At 46.1% G+C, this 17,340-nt stretch overlaps 1 protein-coding gene across 1 annotated transcript in view; it reads left to right on the forward strand.

Annotated features, from left to right (window-relative positions):
• Positions 1–17,340, forward strand: part of LOC121289693 (dynamin binding protein) — a 137,672-nt gene that overhangs the window by 89,896 nt on the left and 30,436 nt on the right. The window lies entirely within an intron of this gene.

Genomic DNA, 17,340 nt, shown 5'->3' on the forward strand with positions numbered 1-17,340 from the left:
GCGATCATCACAAGGAGTCTGAATCTGTCCACACCTGATGTCTGGACAGGGGTGAGGGTGCGAGGGGTGGAGTGGGGAGGGTGTGGGTGCATGTGGGGTGAGGAGGGTGTGCGGGGCACAGGGAGGGTGTGAAATCTTTGTGCGCGACCTTTCATCCCTCCTTTCTGACTTTGCATTACGTTGTCTTGTCAGTTACCTGGATAGCAAAAGGATATTCAACTGCAGAAAACCTTGGTGGTGCCCCTGTCCTAACCCATCTCCATTGTCCACTCACGTGTGCACATGCGCGTGCACGCATGCTCACACGCACACACACACACGCGCATGGTGCCGTGCTCACACATGGCACAGTCAGGCACACACATTCACACAAGCATAAATTGAGTGGGAATCATTGATTATTGATCAGAAGTGTGACCTCTGGCTGTTGCCTTCGCTCTCTCTGATCTCCTGAGATACTTGACTGCTCTGAGCAGAAGGCTTGAGCCTGGCCTGGGGATTGGAGCCTGGGCATTTCCTCTGTATGTGACTCGGCCCCACATCACTTACTGCCCGAGATAACAGTGAAACTGTGAGATGAGGTTAGAATGAGGAACGAGGCTGTCTTAGCGATAACCATGCGTCTGGAGGAGGGGAATGAGCTGGTTTACAGTTTCACTGACTCAGAAGGTGGTTAATTTCCTTGGCAGCAGGAGTATCAGTGAAGGTGCAGTTTAGACAGAGGCAAACTTGTACTGTTGTCATGGATACTGAGCGTGTACATCGATTATCTGTTGTCACTTGTACTCAGACTCCTTGTGAATTAGGGTCCCAGATTTAAAAGGCAATAACAATAATTTGCATTTATATAGCACCTTTAATGTGATTAAATGTTCCAAGGTGATTCATGGGAGTCACATGAGGAGGAGATTAAGTCAAATGGCCAAAAGCTTGGTCAAGGAGGTAGGTTTTGAGGAGATTCTTAAAGGAGGAAAGTAGGCAGAGAGGTGGAGAGGTGTAGGGAAAGAATTCCAGAGCTTTGGTCTAGGCAACTGAAGGCATGGCCACCAATGATGGAGTGATTAAAATTGCAGATAAGTAAGAGGCCAGAATTAGAGGAGTGTGGATATCATGGAGGACTGTAAGGTTTGAGGAGATCACACAGATAGAGAGAGGCCATGGAGAGATTTGACAAGGATGGACATTTTAAAATGGGAGTGTTGCTTTAACTGGGATCCAGTGTAGGTCAGCGAGCACAGTGGGTGGTAGAGGAACAGGATTTGCTGCAGGTTGAGAACGGGGCAGCTGAGTTTTGGGTGACCTCAAGTTTATGGAGTTTAGAGCTCAGTAGGCCAGCCAGGAATGTGATGGAATAGTCAAGTCTGGAGGTAACAGAGGGCTGGATAAGGGTTTCAGCAGCAGCTGAGGTGAATTGGGGTGAAGTCAGGTGATGTTATGGAGGTGAAAATAGGGGGACTTTGTGATGATGTGGGTGTGTGGTTGGTTGAAAGTTCATCTTGGGGTCAAATATGACACCCAAGATTGTGAAAATGGTCTGGTTCAGACAGTTGCCAGTCTGATAATTTAGCAACAGTGGAGGAGTTGAGAGAAGTGGGGGTTTGGGAGAGCTGGGTGGCATCAGTGTACATGTGAAAACTAATGCTGTGCTTTTGGACGGTATCGCTGAGGGGCAGCATGTAGTTGAGAAATAGGAGGGAACAAAGGATAGATCCTTGGGGAAACACCAGCGGTAACGATGCAGGAATGGGAAGAGAAGCCATTACGAGTGATTCTCTGGCTACGATTAGATAGATATGAATGGAATAAAGTGAGAGCAGTCCCACCCAGCTGGACGACAGTGGAGAGGTGTTGGAGGAGGTTGGTGTGGTCAACTGTGCGAAAGGCTGCAGACAGAACGAGGAGGGAAAGTTTACCTTTTACCATAGTCACGTAGGATTTGATAAGATCCGTTTCAGTAATGCAGCAGGGGCAACAAAACTGGTGGGATTCAAACATGGAATTCCAAGAAAGATGGGAATGGATTTGGTAGGCACCAACATGTTCAAGGACTACGGAGAGGAAAGGGAGACTGGAGATGAGGCAATGGTTTGCAAGGAGAGAGGAATCGAGGGGTGTGTCTTTTGAGGAGAAGGGTGATGACAATAGTTTTGAAATAGAAGGGACAGGTTCTAAGGAGAGGGAGCCTCCTGAAAGTTCTGGAATTTTTGCCATTGGAAAAAAAAGTCTTAATTTATATTCATCGTAAATGTGGCAGTTAAATCATGGAAATATTCATCAAATCGTTGTCACTTCTTTGTCAAACAGCCTTCCCCCTCCCCCATTATATTCGATAACAATTAGACAGATGTTGAATGTATCTTAATGCCAAACAGCACCCCCCACCCCCCCCCCAAATGATTTTGCCCCCTAGATGTCCTCATCCCAGTGCCCAGCCTTATTAATCTTTAATTTCTAGATACCTCTGGACAATTTTGGAGGATTGGAACTTTGCGTCCCCTCCCCTCCCATTCACACTCTTTTCTCCAGCACCACCTGGCTCTCTCTCACACCTTCACCTTACACTCGCCCTCCCCAACTCCTCCACAAAACTGCACTCATCATAGCTTTACCCAGAGAGTGGTGAGAACGTGGAACTCACTACCACAGGGGAGACGGTGGCGCAGCGGTAATGTCACTGGATCCTAGGCTAATGTTTAGGTGACATGGGTTCAAGTCCCACCACAGCAACTGATGGAATGTAAATTCAGTCAATAAATCTGAACATAAAGCTATCATCGGTAATGACAACTATCGTCGGTTATTGTAAAAACCCATCTGGTTCACTAATGTCCTTTTTATGGAAGGAAATCTGCCATCCTTACCCGGTCCAGCCTACAAGTGACTCCAGACCCATATCAGTGTCGATGACTCTGAAATTGCCTAGCAAGCTACTCAGTTCAAGGGCAATTAGGGATGAGCAACAAATGCTGACCTTGCCCACAATTTGAGGTAAATAGTATAGAAACACTTTGAGGGGAAGCTTAAGGATACACTTGCTGGAGAAAGGAACAGAATGATGCGACTCTGCTGCCTGTATCCTAACTCTCAGCAAGTTCCTTCACCTATCACACCTGTGCTCACTGACCCACAATGGCTCCCAGTCTGGCAACACCTTGATTTTAAAATTCTCATCCTTGTTTTCAAATCCTTCCATGGTCTTACCCTCCCTGTCTCTGTACCTCCTCCAGCCCTACAACTCCCCTCTCTCTCCCCCCTACCCTCCCCACTCCGAGACATCTGCACTCCTCCATTCCTGGCCTCCTGGATTTTTATCAGTCCACTATTGGCCTTCAGTGCCTGGGTCTGAAATTCTGGAATTCTGTTCCTCAACCTCTCCGTCTCTCTACTTCTCCCCCCTCCCCCTTTAAGTTGCCCCTTAAAATCTTTCTCTTTGACCAAGCTTTTGGTCACTCACCCTAATGTCTCGCTTTGTGGTTCGGTGTCATGTTTAATAACGCTCCTGTGAAGCACCTTGGGAGACTTGACAACATTAAGGGTAGAGAAGATGAAGAAAAGATCCACGAGAATGGTTCCAGGGATGAGGAACTTCAGTTAGGTGGATAGATTGGAGAAGTTGGGACAGCGTGTAAAAGTAAAGTGCACGGCAGTGGGGGTAGTGTATTGAGATGGATAGAAAACTGATTGGCAGACAGGGAACAAAGAGTAGGAATAAAAGGATCTTTTTCCGAATGGCAAGCAGTGACTAGTGGGGTACCGCAGGGATCGGTTTTGGGACCCCAGCTATTTGCAATATAAATTAATGATTTAGATGAGGGAACTAAATGTAATATTTCCAAATTTGCAGACGACACAAAGCTGGGTGGGAGGGTGGGCTGTGAGGAGGATGTAGAGATGCTTCAGTGTGATTTGGATAGGCTGAGTGAGTGGGTAAATGCATGGCAGATGCAGTATAATGTGGATAAATGTGAGGTTATCCACTTTGGTAGCAAAAACAGGAAGGCAGATTATCTGAATGGCTATAAATTGAGAGAGGGGAATGTGCAACGAGACCTGGGTGCCCTCATACACCAGTTGCTGAAGGTAAGCATGCTGGTGCAGCAGGCGGTAAAGAAGGCAAATGGTATGTTGGCTTTCATAGCGAGAGGATTTGAGTTCAGGAACAGGGATGTCTTGCTGCAATAATACGGGGCCTTGGTGAGACCACACCTGGAATATTGTGTGCAGTTTTGGTCTCCTTATCTGAGGAAGGATGTTCTTGCTATAGAGGGAGTGCAGCGAAGGTTTACCAGACTGGTTCCTGGGATGGCAGGACTGACATATGAGGAGAGATTGAGTGGTTTATATTAGGATTATATTCGCTGGAGTTCAGAAGAATGAGGGGGGATCACATAGAAACCTATAAAATTCTAACAGGACTAGACAGGGTAGATGCAGGAAGGATGTTCCTGATGGTGGGGGAGTCCAGAACCAGGGGTCACAGTCTGAGGATATGGGGTAGATCATTTAGGACTGAGATGAGGAGAAATTTCTTCACCCAGAGAGTGGTGAGCCTGTGGAATTCGTTACCACAGAAAGTAGTTGAGACCAAAGCACTGTATGCTTTCAAGAAGGAGTTAGATATAGCTCTTGGGGCGAAAGGGATCAAAGGATATGGGGAGAAAGCGGGAGCAGGCTATTGAGTTGGATGATCAGCCATGATCATAATGAATGGCGGAGCAGGCTCGAAGGGCCAAATGGCCTACTCCTGCTCCTTGTTTCTATGTTTTCCTTGGAGGAGAAGGCTGAGAGGAGATTTGATAGTGGTATTCAAAATCATGAGGGATCTGGACAGAGTAGATAGGGAGAAACTGTTCCCACTCATGAAAGGACCGAGAACGAGAGGGCACATATTTAAGATCAATGGCAAAAGAAGCAATGGCGACAAGAGGAGAAACTTTCTCATGCAGCGAGTGGTTTTGACCTGGGAGGCACTGCCTGCGAGTGTGGTGGAGGCAGATTCAATTGAGGCTTTCGAGAAGGAATTGGGTTACTATCTGGAGAGGAAGAATGTGCAGGGTTACGGGGAGAAGGTGGGGGAATGGCACCAGGTGAATTGCTCCTTTGGAGACCCGGCACAAACATAATGGGCTGAATGACTTCTTTCTGTGCTATTACAATTTGTGATATAAATGCATGTTGTTGTTGCTGGGCTGAGATAAAGTTAATGGTGGGAGGAGGCTTGTGTGAAGTATAAACACAGCATAGAGTGGTCAGGCCGAATGGCCTGTTTCTGGGCTGCAAAATGTCCATGCAAGAGAAGAGGTTTCGTGTTTTTAAACATTTCAGTGGAAGAAATGTTTAACCCCTTTATCTCCTTAATCATTCCAGCGACAGTAGGCAAGCTAGTTCCAGCTGTACATCTATGACTGGCACAGGACTACTGGCACACTGGCATTCCCATTGCCACCCACTCCTTGCCATGCTTCACACATGCCTTCCCTCGAGGGGTTGGTGACAAGCACGCCTGCCCTGTACTTGAGAAGGAGACGCCTCCTGTGGAACTGGTTAGATTAGTTCTCTGAGAGAAGATGGGGAAACCAAGTCTTAACCTGTTTTTACTCTGGAGACACACCCTAAGGCAGCAGCTTAGTTCCCCATTCTCTACTGTTCTGAGATTGCAACAACAACAAGAGCATGCTTTTATTTAGTGCATTTACATACAAACATACGAATTAGGAACAGGAGCAGGCCATTCAGCCCCCTTAAGCCTGCTCCGCCATTCAGTAAGAACATGCCTGTCTGACTGTGGCCTCAGCTCCACTTTCTGCCTACTTCTGATAACCTTGGGACTCCCTTGTTATTTAAGAATCTATCTACCTCTATCGTAAAAATATTCACTGACCCAGCCTCCACCACCCTCTGGGGAAGAAAGTTCCAAAGATTCGTGAACCTCAGAGAGAAAAAAATTCTCCTCATCTCCATCTTAAATGGAGACCCCTTATTTTTAAACTGTGCCCCCTGGTTCTAGTCTCTCCCATTCAGGGAAACATGCTCTCAGCATCCATCCTGTCACTACCCCTCAGGATCTTATATGTTTCAGTAAGATCACCTCTTAATCTTCTGAACTCCAATGGATACAGGCCCAGCCTGTCCATCCTTTCCTCATAGGATAACCCCCTCATCCCAGGAATGAGTTGAGTGAACCTTCTCCGAACTGCTTCTAATGCATTCATATCCTTTCTTAAATAAAGAGACCAAAACTTTAACTTCAAGAAAACGACCCAAGGTATGTAATAAGGCACTGAGCCCAAAGAGGGGAAAACCTGTATTTCTACAGTGTCTTTCACTACCTCAGGACATCCCAATGCTCTTAATAAGCCAGGAACCTAGGCCCTAGGAGTAGGAGTTGACCATTCAGCTCTTCGAGCTCCGCCATTCAATAAGATCATGTGTGGTCACCGTTGTAATTTTTATTTATTCATTCATGATGTGGGCATCACTGGCTGGGTCAGCATTTATTGTCCATCCCTAATTGCCTTTGAGAAGGTGGTGGTGAGCTACGTTTTTGAACTGCTGTAGTCCCTGTGGTGTAGATACATCCACAGCGCTGTTAGGGAGGAAGATCCAGGATTTTGACCCAGTGACAATGAAGGAACGGCAATATATTTCCAAGTCAGGATAGTGAGTGGCTTGGAGGGGAAATTGTAGGTGGTGGTGTTCCCATGTGTCTGCTGCCCTTGTCCTTCTAGATGGAAGAGGTTGTAGGTTTGGAAGGTGATGTCGAAGGAGCCTTGGTGAGTTGCTGCTGTGCATCTTGTAGGTAGTACACACTGCTGCCACTGTGCATCGGTGTTGGAGGGAGTGAAGGTTGAAAGTGGTGGATGGGGTGCTAAGCAAGTGGGCTGCTTTGTCCTGAATGGTGTCAAGCTTTTTGAGTGTTGTTGGAGCTGCACATATCCAGGCAAGCAGAGAGTAATACACCACACTCCTGACTTGTGCCTTGGAGATGGTGGCCAGGCTTTGGGGAGTCAGGGGGTGAGTTACTTGCCATAGGATTCTTAGCCTCTGACCTGCTCTTGAAACCACAGTATTTATATGGCTAGTTCAGTTCAGTTTCTGGTCAATGGTAACTCCCAGGGTGCTGATAGTGGGGGATTCAACAATGTTAATGCCATTGAATGTCAAGGGCAATGGTTAGATTCTCTCTTGTTGGAGATGGTCATTGCCTGACACTTGTGTGGCGCACATGTTACTTGCCACTTGTCAGCTCAAGCCTGGATATTGTCCAGGTCTTGTTGTATATTGACACAGACAGCTTCAAATGATGAACATTGTGCAATCATCAATGACCTTCCCCACTTCTGACCTTATGCGGGGAAGGTCTTTGATAAAGCAGCTGAAGATGGTTGGGCCTAGGACACTACCCTGAGGAGCTCCTGCATTTATGTCCTGGAACTGAGATGACTGACCTCCAACAACCACAACCATCTTCCTTTGTGCTAGGTATGACTTCAACCAGTGGAGAGTTTTCCCCCTAATTCCTGTTGACTCCAGTTTTGCTAGAGCTGCTTGGTGCCACACTTGGTCAAATGCTGTCTTGGTATCAAGGGCAGTCACTCTCACCTCACCTCGGGAATTCAGCTATTTTGTCCATATTTGGTCCAAGGCTGTAATGAGGTCAGGAGCTGAATGACCCTGGCAGGACCCAGCTGAGTGTCAGTGAGCAGGCTATTGCTAAGCAAGTGCTGCTTGATAGCACTGGTGATGACACTTTCCATCGCTTCACTGATGATTGAGAGTAGACTGATGGGGTGGTAATTGGCTGGGGTGGATTTGTCCTGTTTCTTGAGGACAGGACATACATGGGCAATTTGCCACATTGCCGGGTAGATGCCAGTGTTGTACCTGTACTGGAACAGCTTGGCTAAGGGTGTGGCCAGTTCTCGGGCAAAAGTCTTCAGGATTATGGCTGGGATGCGGCCGGCTTGTTCCCTGGTAGGATTAATTCCCACATAGTGAGCTCAATTAGTTACCAATATTAGAGTTCATAATTAACGCAGGCTGATGATCTAACCAGGGCTCGAGTGAATTAGCCAGCACTGTGCTGTGGAATCTAGAGATAGGGTGAGATTCAACTGTTGAAAACAAAGGAGGGATTGTTCAGCTCTACAGCATGAAGATGTAGAAACAGAGGAGGCCATTCAGCCCCTCAAACCTGTTCTGCCATTCAATGAGATTAAAAATAAGACTTGAATATATATAGTGTTTTTCACGACCACCGGACATCTCAAAAACCTTTACAGCCAATGAAGCACTTTCAAATTGTAGTTGCTGTTGTAATGTAGGAAAGACAGCAGCCAATTTACTCAGAGCAAGCTCCCACAAGCAGCAATGTGATAATGACCAGGTAATCAGTTTTTGTGATGTTGATAGAGGGATACATATTTGTCAGAACACTGGGGAGAACTCCCCTGCTCTTCTTTAAAATAGTTCCAAGGGACCTTTTACATCCACCTGAGAGGGCAGATGAGGCTTCGCTTTAATAGGTCACTGCTGATCCATACCGTGATTTCACCCACCAGCCTTGGCTCCATCCCTGACTAGTAAAAAAAAATCTAATGAGCTCAGAAATTATTGATTGAGCTGGCATCTGCTTTTTTGTGGTTCCATACTCCTACCACCCATTGTGTGATGAAATGTTTCCTAACTTTTCAATGTGCTGAATTCTAATTGATTCTATGATGAAGCTGCTGAGCAAGGGAGCCACACACTGACCCAACTAGTCCCATTCTATATAGATAGCAGCTAGAAAATCCCAACTCACATCCAGATCCCTCAGCTGAATGAGTCATTAATTTGCTTTTGTGTTGATTTGAGCTGTAGTCATCTTCATTTGATCATTAACATCTTTTGGAGATTGTTTGCATGTTCCTCCCTCAGTAATGGCACTGAGAGTGTCGGACCCGGTTATGTGGTCAAGTCTCTGGAGCAGGATTTGAACTAACAACCTACTAACTCAGTGAGAGGTGCTACCCACTGAACCACGCTGAGGCCCAACAGATAAAGCTCAGCAGATCTGACAGCATCTGTGGAGAGAGAAACAGAGTTAACGTTTCGAGTCCGTATGACCCTTCAGAGGTTTCTCTTTCGCTTTCTCTCTCCACAGATGCTGTCAGACCTGCTGAGTTTTTCCAGCATTTTCTGTTTTTGTTTCAGATATCCAGCATCCGCAGTATTTTGCTTTTATCTTAAGATTGTTAAGCTCCATTTGATAGCACTGTTGATGACACTTTCCATCACTTTGTTGGTGATTGTGAGTGGACTGATTGGGCTATAATTGTTGAAGGAGTATCTGAGAGTGTGGCCGGAGGTATGTTTAGAGGAGAGGTTTATGGAGGGAATCGCCGAGCTTAAGACCCAGGCAGCTGAAGGCATGGCCGTCAATGGTGGAGTGATAGAAGCCAGGGATATGCAAGAGGCCAGAATCAAAGGAGCACAGAGATCTCAGAGGATTGCTAAAAAAAAGAGGCATTTGTTGTTGAGCTTTTCACCTTGCACTCATCAGGACCGTTCGCAAGAATACATTGCAAGGGAAAACAACAAATTTATACTGTATGAGAAGAGAGTGCTGATTGGTTGGCAAGTGAACTCTGGTAGAGGTGTTGTCAAGGAGAATGTATCAGTTGATGGTGAGTGACAGTTAACTGCCAAGCACTGTTTGAAATTTAAACCAGGCAGACTTGACCCTGACTAGCCAAGGTATTGCCCAGAGGAATGAACCAGCAAATGACTGTCATTTATTTTGTTTAGCTGAAACAGGCGCAATGTGTGTACATGTTCTTTCTGTCTGCAAAGAACAGGGCCCTGTGTATTAATACATGTAGCTTCCAGTACACGCAAATGCACCACATTGTGAGCCCGACAGACAAATGTAAACTGGTTGTTAGCATAATTATTAACATATTGAGGATTATTTAACAAACATTGTCCAATTGTGGAATCGTATCTAATGTTGGACGCTGTGTTTTGAGTTTTGCAAGCATGGGCTGGTTCGTTATGGTCAGTACCTTGCCCGTTGCAAACAGTGGGAAATGACATGCTGTTTGATTTGATCCACCACTCTTTGGGTTGTACGGCCTACATACCTAGCATCACGTTGACACTGAAATTCATATACCACGTAACTCATTTGTGTGATAGGCAGAATGTCTTTTTGGCTTGACAGCAGCATCCTGTTACTGGCGAATACCACTTGTGTTGCTACTGCATAGTAGCAGCGTGAAACCTGTTGCTCAAATTAACCTGAGGTAGACTGGGCACTTTTCTCAGAGGTTTGGAGAAGGTTACAGAGCAAGGGAGGCTGTGATTTGAATTACTGGCAGAGAACTGTAAAAACAATTGTTTTTTGTTCTGGATGACGTGTTTTGTGGATGGGTTTGATTTCTGGAATGTTAAACCGCAGATTGTCAATTTATCAGGATAGGTGATGGTCTGTCTGGGGTATTTCTGTCTATTTATTTTCCTCTTCTCCGGAGGGCATTGTTTCCTCGCTGGGCTACAGGTTCCACTGGTGCAGCAGCCATGGTCCAGCCCAGTCAATGTCCTTCAGGTGACTGGACCCCAGAGCACTATGCAGCTGTCACATTGTTTTTGCAAAGGTGGAGTCAGTGACAGTGAAGAAACTATTCAGCTACTGAAGGCATCAGATGAACAAGTCCAACCCTGTCTTCACCCACCTTCGCATACCTGCTACTATGCAATTAAACCTCTAACCCCCCCCATCCACACCCTTAGTCGAAGATGGGCATCGGGTTAGGACCCAGTTGGCACTGGCTGTGATGCACCCTCTCCAGGATGAATTGTATAAATTGGGTCATTTTTGATGACCATGAACTCAGCTGATATAAAGTAATGCAGCCAGAACCCTGTCTCTGGCGGCTTTTTAATGCGATAGTGAAGGAGCTGTTGAGAAACAGGTGGAAAAATAAGCCCAGGCTTAAATAACGCTCAGCAACATGCTGACTGGTTCAAGCCATGGGTAACAGGTAGTTTCATGGGCAAGGACACAGAGAGGGCAGATGATGCCCAAAGTGCTTTAAACAGCATGAGTGACAGAGGGTGGGTATATAAAAGAAATAGAACTTCATTTCTATAGCACCTTTCACAAGCACAGGACATCCCAAAGTGCGTTATGGCCTATAAAATAGTCATGGTTGAAGTGTAGTTACTGTTGTAATGTAGGAATCAGAGCAGCAAATTTTCACACAGCAAGATCCCATGTACAGCAAGGTGATAATGACCAGATAAGCTTCTCGAGTGATGTTGACTGAGGGGTAAATATTGGCCAGGGCACCAGGGAGAACTCCCCTGCTCTTCTTTGAAATAATGCTGTGGGATCTGTCAGATCCGACTGAGAGGCTTCAGTTTAATATCTCACCCAAAAGAAGGCACTTCCCACAGTGCATTGCTCCCTCACTACAGCACTGGGAGTGTCAGCCTGGATTTTGTGTTCAGGTCCTTGGAGTGGGGGCTTCAACCCACAACTTCAGCTGAGGGGTCCAACAGTGCCGTATCCATGTTTGATAATGATACAAAGCCAAGTGAGGAGGCTACAAAGCAATACAGACAAATTAAGCGAGAGCAAGCAGATGGAGTACGATGCGAGGAAGTGCAAAGTTATCCACTTTGATTTGGCAGAATGGAGAAGCAGAATAATTTTAAATGGCGAGCAGCTGGTAAATATTGACGTTCAGAGGAATGTGGGTGACTTTGTGCTCAAATCACAGAAAATTAACACGTAGCTACAGCAATCAATCAGGAAAGCAATGGCAAGGGGCCTAGGAGTATCAGAGTAAGGAAGTCCTGATGCAATTGTGGTGTGATCGCACTGGGAGGACTGTGTACAGCTTTGGTTCTCCTTACCTAAGGAAGGATATACCTATCTTAGAGGGGAGCAAAGATTTATGAGGCAGGTTCCTGGGCTGAAAGGATTGTCCTTATAAGGAGAGGTTGATCAGAATGAACCTATATTTTCAGGAGTTTAGAAGAATGAGAGGAGATCTGATTGAATGTGAGGGAGTCGAGGGATATGAAGATTAGGGCAGGAAAGTGGAGTTGGGATAGAAGATCAGCCATGATCTTGAACGGTGGAGCAGGCTTGAGGGGTCGAATGGCCTACTCCTGATGCTTGCGGTTTTAAGCACCTGACTCGAGCAAGTGTGATACCCAGTGAGCCAGAGCTCAGATTGGGTCATGTTCCAGGAGGGTACAAACAAGGAGCTGAGATGGGAAGGGAAGTGATCAGAACTGAGAAGGGAGCGAGTTAAGTTCCCCTGCCTGATGATCGAGAGGCCTGGTGTGACTTGTGGGTGATAACAGGATAAACACTGACAATATAGTTCATGGGACTAAATCTGCCACAGGGTGGCTGTCCTGAGATGAACAGTTTAAAACTGCTGTGTCCTCTGTCTGTATGTTTCTTGTTAATTACAGCACTAACCCTGAGATTCTGCTTTCACAGGAGAGAAGGGTAGTTACAGGCTGTACAGAGCAAGATTGTTTCAAAGTTTTGTGGTCTGAGTGTCAGGGTCCAGTCTGTCTTGCACAGGGAAAAGTGGGATTTGGAGAGGGCACACCGTGATACTAAATGTCTCTCTCAGTTCAGTGCATGTATTGACCAGACTCCAGGAGATTGCTGTGTGCTCTGTAAGTCTCTCTGCTAGTGACCACCTGCGTTTGTCTTTATCTATTTCATCCTCTCTCTCTTTTTCTTTTTTTCTCTCTGTCATTCTCTTTGTGTCTCTGCCTCTTTCTCCCCTTTTTTTGTCTGCCCCACTCCCTCTTTCTTACCCTGTCTCTCCCTCTCTCCCCCCCCACCCCCGTTTCTCCCTCTCTGTCTCTCCCTCCTTCCCCTCTATTTTACCTCTCCTTTTACAAATGCCATTTTACCTGAGGTCTCTTCCTTATCCTGTCTGCTCTGAGCACTAGCTTTGGCAGGACATTCAACTGCGGTCACCCTCACTGCTGAGCCTGGTCCTGAGCACGTGGCACCCACACCTGTTCCAGCTGGGGTAACGGGAGAAGTCTGGAGAGCCAACACCCCTCTGACCCTTTTCCCGAGCATCAAGTCTCTCAGTTGTCTGGCCATAACTTAGAGTTCTTCACTCTAACAACACTCTGACAAGCAAAGTCACTTGCACGAGGTCGCATTACCAAACCCCCCAATGAGGAGTGAACACACATTTTAGCAATTGCATTTTAACATTCCTCTTGTTTCTTTTTTAACTTTGACGGAAGATTCTAGAAGACCTGGGCACAAAAAGCAGTTAGTTATTAACGCACCAAATTAAGCAAAGCCTTGCGTTTCGATAGCACCTTTCATAACCTCAGGATGTCCCTAGGCACTTCAAAAGTACTTCATTGGCTGTGGTCACTGTTCAAACACAGCAGCCAACTTGTGTGGAGCAAGATACCTGAACTTAACTCCGAGCCGGGAGTGCTTCCACATGAGCCATAACTGATACTGGAAGTTCAGTGTTTTCTGGGAAATAACAATGGGTGAGGAAAAGAGTGGGCAAGAGGTCAGAATAAGGGAGCGTGGAGATCTCAGAGGCTGGTGAGGCTTGAGGGGATTTCAGAGACAGTGTTAGTTGTGATTCAGTTGGCAGCTTCCTCACATTGAAGCCACAAGGTTTTGGGTTCAAGTCCCACTCCTGGGCCTGAGCATAAAAATCCAGGTTGACACTCCCAGTGCAGTACTGAGGGAGTGCTGCACTCTCAGAGGTGCCGTCTTTCAGATGAGACATTAAACCGAGGCCCCATCTGCCCTCTCAGGTGGATGTTTAAAAAAAGACTTCCCGAGCACTATTTTGAAGAGGACCAGTGGAGTTCTCCCTGGTGTCCTGGCCAATATTTATTCTTCAGTCAAAATCACAACAAACAGATTATCGAGTCATTATCACATTGCTGTGTATGGGATCTTGCTGTGCACAAATTAGCTGCATATTTCCTAAATTCCACCAATGACTACACTTCAAAAATGCTTAGGTGCCACGTGCTAGCGAGCTCAGAAATAGGAGAATAGCGCAGTTGAATACGTGGCTTAAGAGTTGGTGCAGGAGGAAGGGTTTTAGATTCCTGGATCACTGGGACCGTTTCTGGGGAAGCTGGGACCTGTACAAGCGGGACGGTCTACCTCTGAACCAGAGCGGGACTAACATCCTTGTGGGCGGGTTTGCAGGTGCTGTTGGGAGGAGTTTAAACCAATTTTACAGGGGGAGGGGACACAGAACGTTAGCAGAATAGGGACACATCATAATACAGTGAAACAATCAAGTCAGAGGGAGTACAGCTGCAATAAGCTTCAAGGGAGTAAGGCAAGGCTGGATGGTCTCTACTTTAATGCCAGGAGTATTACAGGTAAAACGGATGAGTTAAGGGTGAGGATTGACATGTGAAATTGTGATATAGTAGCCATCACTGAGACGTGGTTGAGGGAAGGGCAGGATTGGCAGCTCAACATTCGGGATATAGAATCTTCAGGCGAGACAGGGGAGGGGGTAAAAGAGGAAGAGGCATTGCATTATTAGTTAAGGAGTCAGTTACTGCAGTAAGGAGAGATGATATCTTGGAGGGGGCATCGAATGAAGCTTTGTGGGTAGAGCTTAGGAATAAAAAAGGGGCAACCACATTATTAGGTGTTTATTATAGACCCCAGATGGTCAGCGGGAAATTGAGGAGCAAATATGTGCATGATTTGTGGAGGTGTGTAAAAATAATAACAATGGGGTAATTATAAAAGGTGATTTCAACTTTCCCAACATTAATTGGGATAGACATAGTGTTAAGGGCTTGGATGGAGTGGATTTCTTGAAATGTGTACAGGAGAACTTTTTAGGTCAATATGTAGAGGGTCCAACAAGGGACGGCGCAGTGCTGGACCTAATTCTGGGGAATGAAGCCAGACAGGTGGCTGAGGTGGTAGTGGGGGAGCATTTTAGTGATAGCGACCACAACATGATACAGTTTAAGCTTGTTACGGACAAAGAAATCGACAAGTTGCAAAAAAATGTTTTGGATTAGGAGAGAGTGGATTTTAGTAAAATAAGGCAGGATCTGGCCAAGGTAAAGTGGGAACAGCTACTTGTGGGGAAATCTACAGAAGAGCAGTTGGAGGGGGGGGGTATGTTCAAAAAGGAAATGGGGAGGGTACAAGCTCAACATGTTCCCTCTAGGGTGATAGGAAGGAGTAACAAGCCCAGAGAACCATGGATGGCCAGAGATATTCAGGATACAATGAGAAGGAAAAGAGAGGCTTTTAGCAGGTACAAGGGAAGCAAATCAGCAGAGGCATTAGTGGAATGCAGAAAGTGCAGGGTGGAGCTTAAGAAAGCAATTAGGAGAGCAATGAGGAGATATGAGAAAGCTCTGGCTGGTAAAAGTAGGGAAAATCCCAAGATATTCTTTTAAGTATATCAATGGGAAGAGGATAACCAGGGAAAGAGTAGGACCCATTAGGGACCAAGGGGGCAATCTATGGATGGAGCCAGAGGACATCGGTAGAGTGTTGAACGAATACTTCACATTTCTCTTCACGCAAGAAAATGAGGATGAAGGTATCGAACTCAGGGAGAGAGACTGCGAGGTTCTTAAGCAAATTGATAATGGGAGTGACAAGGTATTGGAGGTGTTGGCAGGCTTAACAGTGGACAAACCTCCAGGTCCGGATGATTTGTGTCCCAGACTGCTGAGGAAGGCAAGGGAGGAGATCGCAGGGGCTCTGAACCGAATTTTTAATTCCTCTCTGGCCACGGGGAAGGTGCCAGAGGACTGGAGAACAGCTAATGTGGTTCCGTTATTTAAGAAGGGTTGTAGAGATAAGCCAGGAAACTGCAGACAGTGAGTCTCACATCAGTGGTAGGAAAACTATTGGAGAAATTTCAGAAGGAGAGTATCTGTCTCCACTTGAAGAGGCAATGTTTGATCAGGGATAGTCAGCATGGCTTTGTCAGAGGGAGGTCATGCCTAACAAATTTGATTGAATTTTTTGAGGAGGTGACCAGGTGTGTAGATGAGGGTAGTGTAGGTGATGTAGTTTATATGGATTTCAGCAAAGCCTTTGACAAGGTCCCACATGGGAGACTTATAAAGAAGGCAAATGCACATGGGATACAAGGTAATTTGATAAGGTGGATTCAAAATTAGCTTAGTTGTAGGAGACAGAGGGTGATGACAGAAGGATGCTTCAGTGACTAGAAACCAGTGTCCAGTGGCATACCACAGGGATCTGTGCTTGGTCCCCTATTATTCATCATTTATATTAATGACATAGATGACTATGTGGGGGGTAGGATTAGTAAGTTTGCGGGTGACACAAAGATTGGCCGGGTGGTTAACAGTGAGGTTGAGTGTCTTGGGCTACAGGAAGATATAGACGGGATGGTCAAATGGGCAGATAAGTGGCAGATGGAATTTAACCCTGAAAAATGTGAGGTGATACACATTGGAAGGAGTAATTTGACAAGGAAGTATTCAATGAACAGCATGGCACTAGGAAGTTCTGAGGAACAAAGGGACCTTGGTGAGTGTGTCCATATATCTCTGAAGGCCGAGGGGCATGTTAGTGGGGTGGTGAAAAAGGCATATGGGACACTTGCCTTTATCAATCGAGGCATAGATTACAAAAGTAGGGAAGTCATGTTGGAGTTGTATAGAACCTTGGTGAGTCCACAGTTGGAGTACTGTGTGCAGTTCTGGTCACCACATTTTTAGGAAGGATGTGATTGCACTGGAGGGGGTGCAGAGGAGATTCACCAGGATGTTGCCTGGGATGAAACATTTAAGTTATGAAGAGAGGTTGGATAGACTTGGGTTGTTTTCATTGGAGTAGAGAAGACTGAGGGGCGACCTGATCGAGGTGTACAAGATTATGAGGGGCATGGACAGGGTGGATAGGGAGTAGCTGTTCCCCTTAGTTGAAGAGTCAGTCACAAGGGGACATAAGTTCAAGGTGAGGGGCAGGAGGTTTAGGGTGGATGTGAGGAAAAACCTTTTTACAGAGGGTGGTGATGGTGTGGAATGCACTGCCTGGGAGGGTGGTGGAGGTGGGTTGCCTCACATCCTTTAAAAAGTACCTTGATGAGCACTTGGCACGTTATAACATTCAAGACTATGGGCCAAGTGCTGGTAAACGAGGTTAGGTAGGTAAGTTAGATGTTTCTCATGTGTCAGTGCAGACTTGATGGGCTGAAGGGCCTCTTCTGCACTGTGTGATTCTGTGATACTGCAGATGCTGGAAATCTGAAGTAAAAGCAAAAATTGTTGGAAAAGCTCAGCAGGTCTGGCAGCATCTGTGCAGAGAGA

Source organism: Carcharodon carcharias, chromosome 17 (assembly GCF_017639515.1).
Source record: "Carcharodon carcharias isolate sCarCar2 chromosome 17, sCarCar2.pri, whole genome shotgun sequence".
Lineage (NCBI taxonomy): Eukaryota > Metazoa > Chordata > Chondrichthyes > Lamniformes > Lamnidae > Carcharodon > Carcharodon carcharias.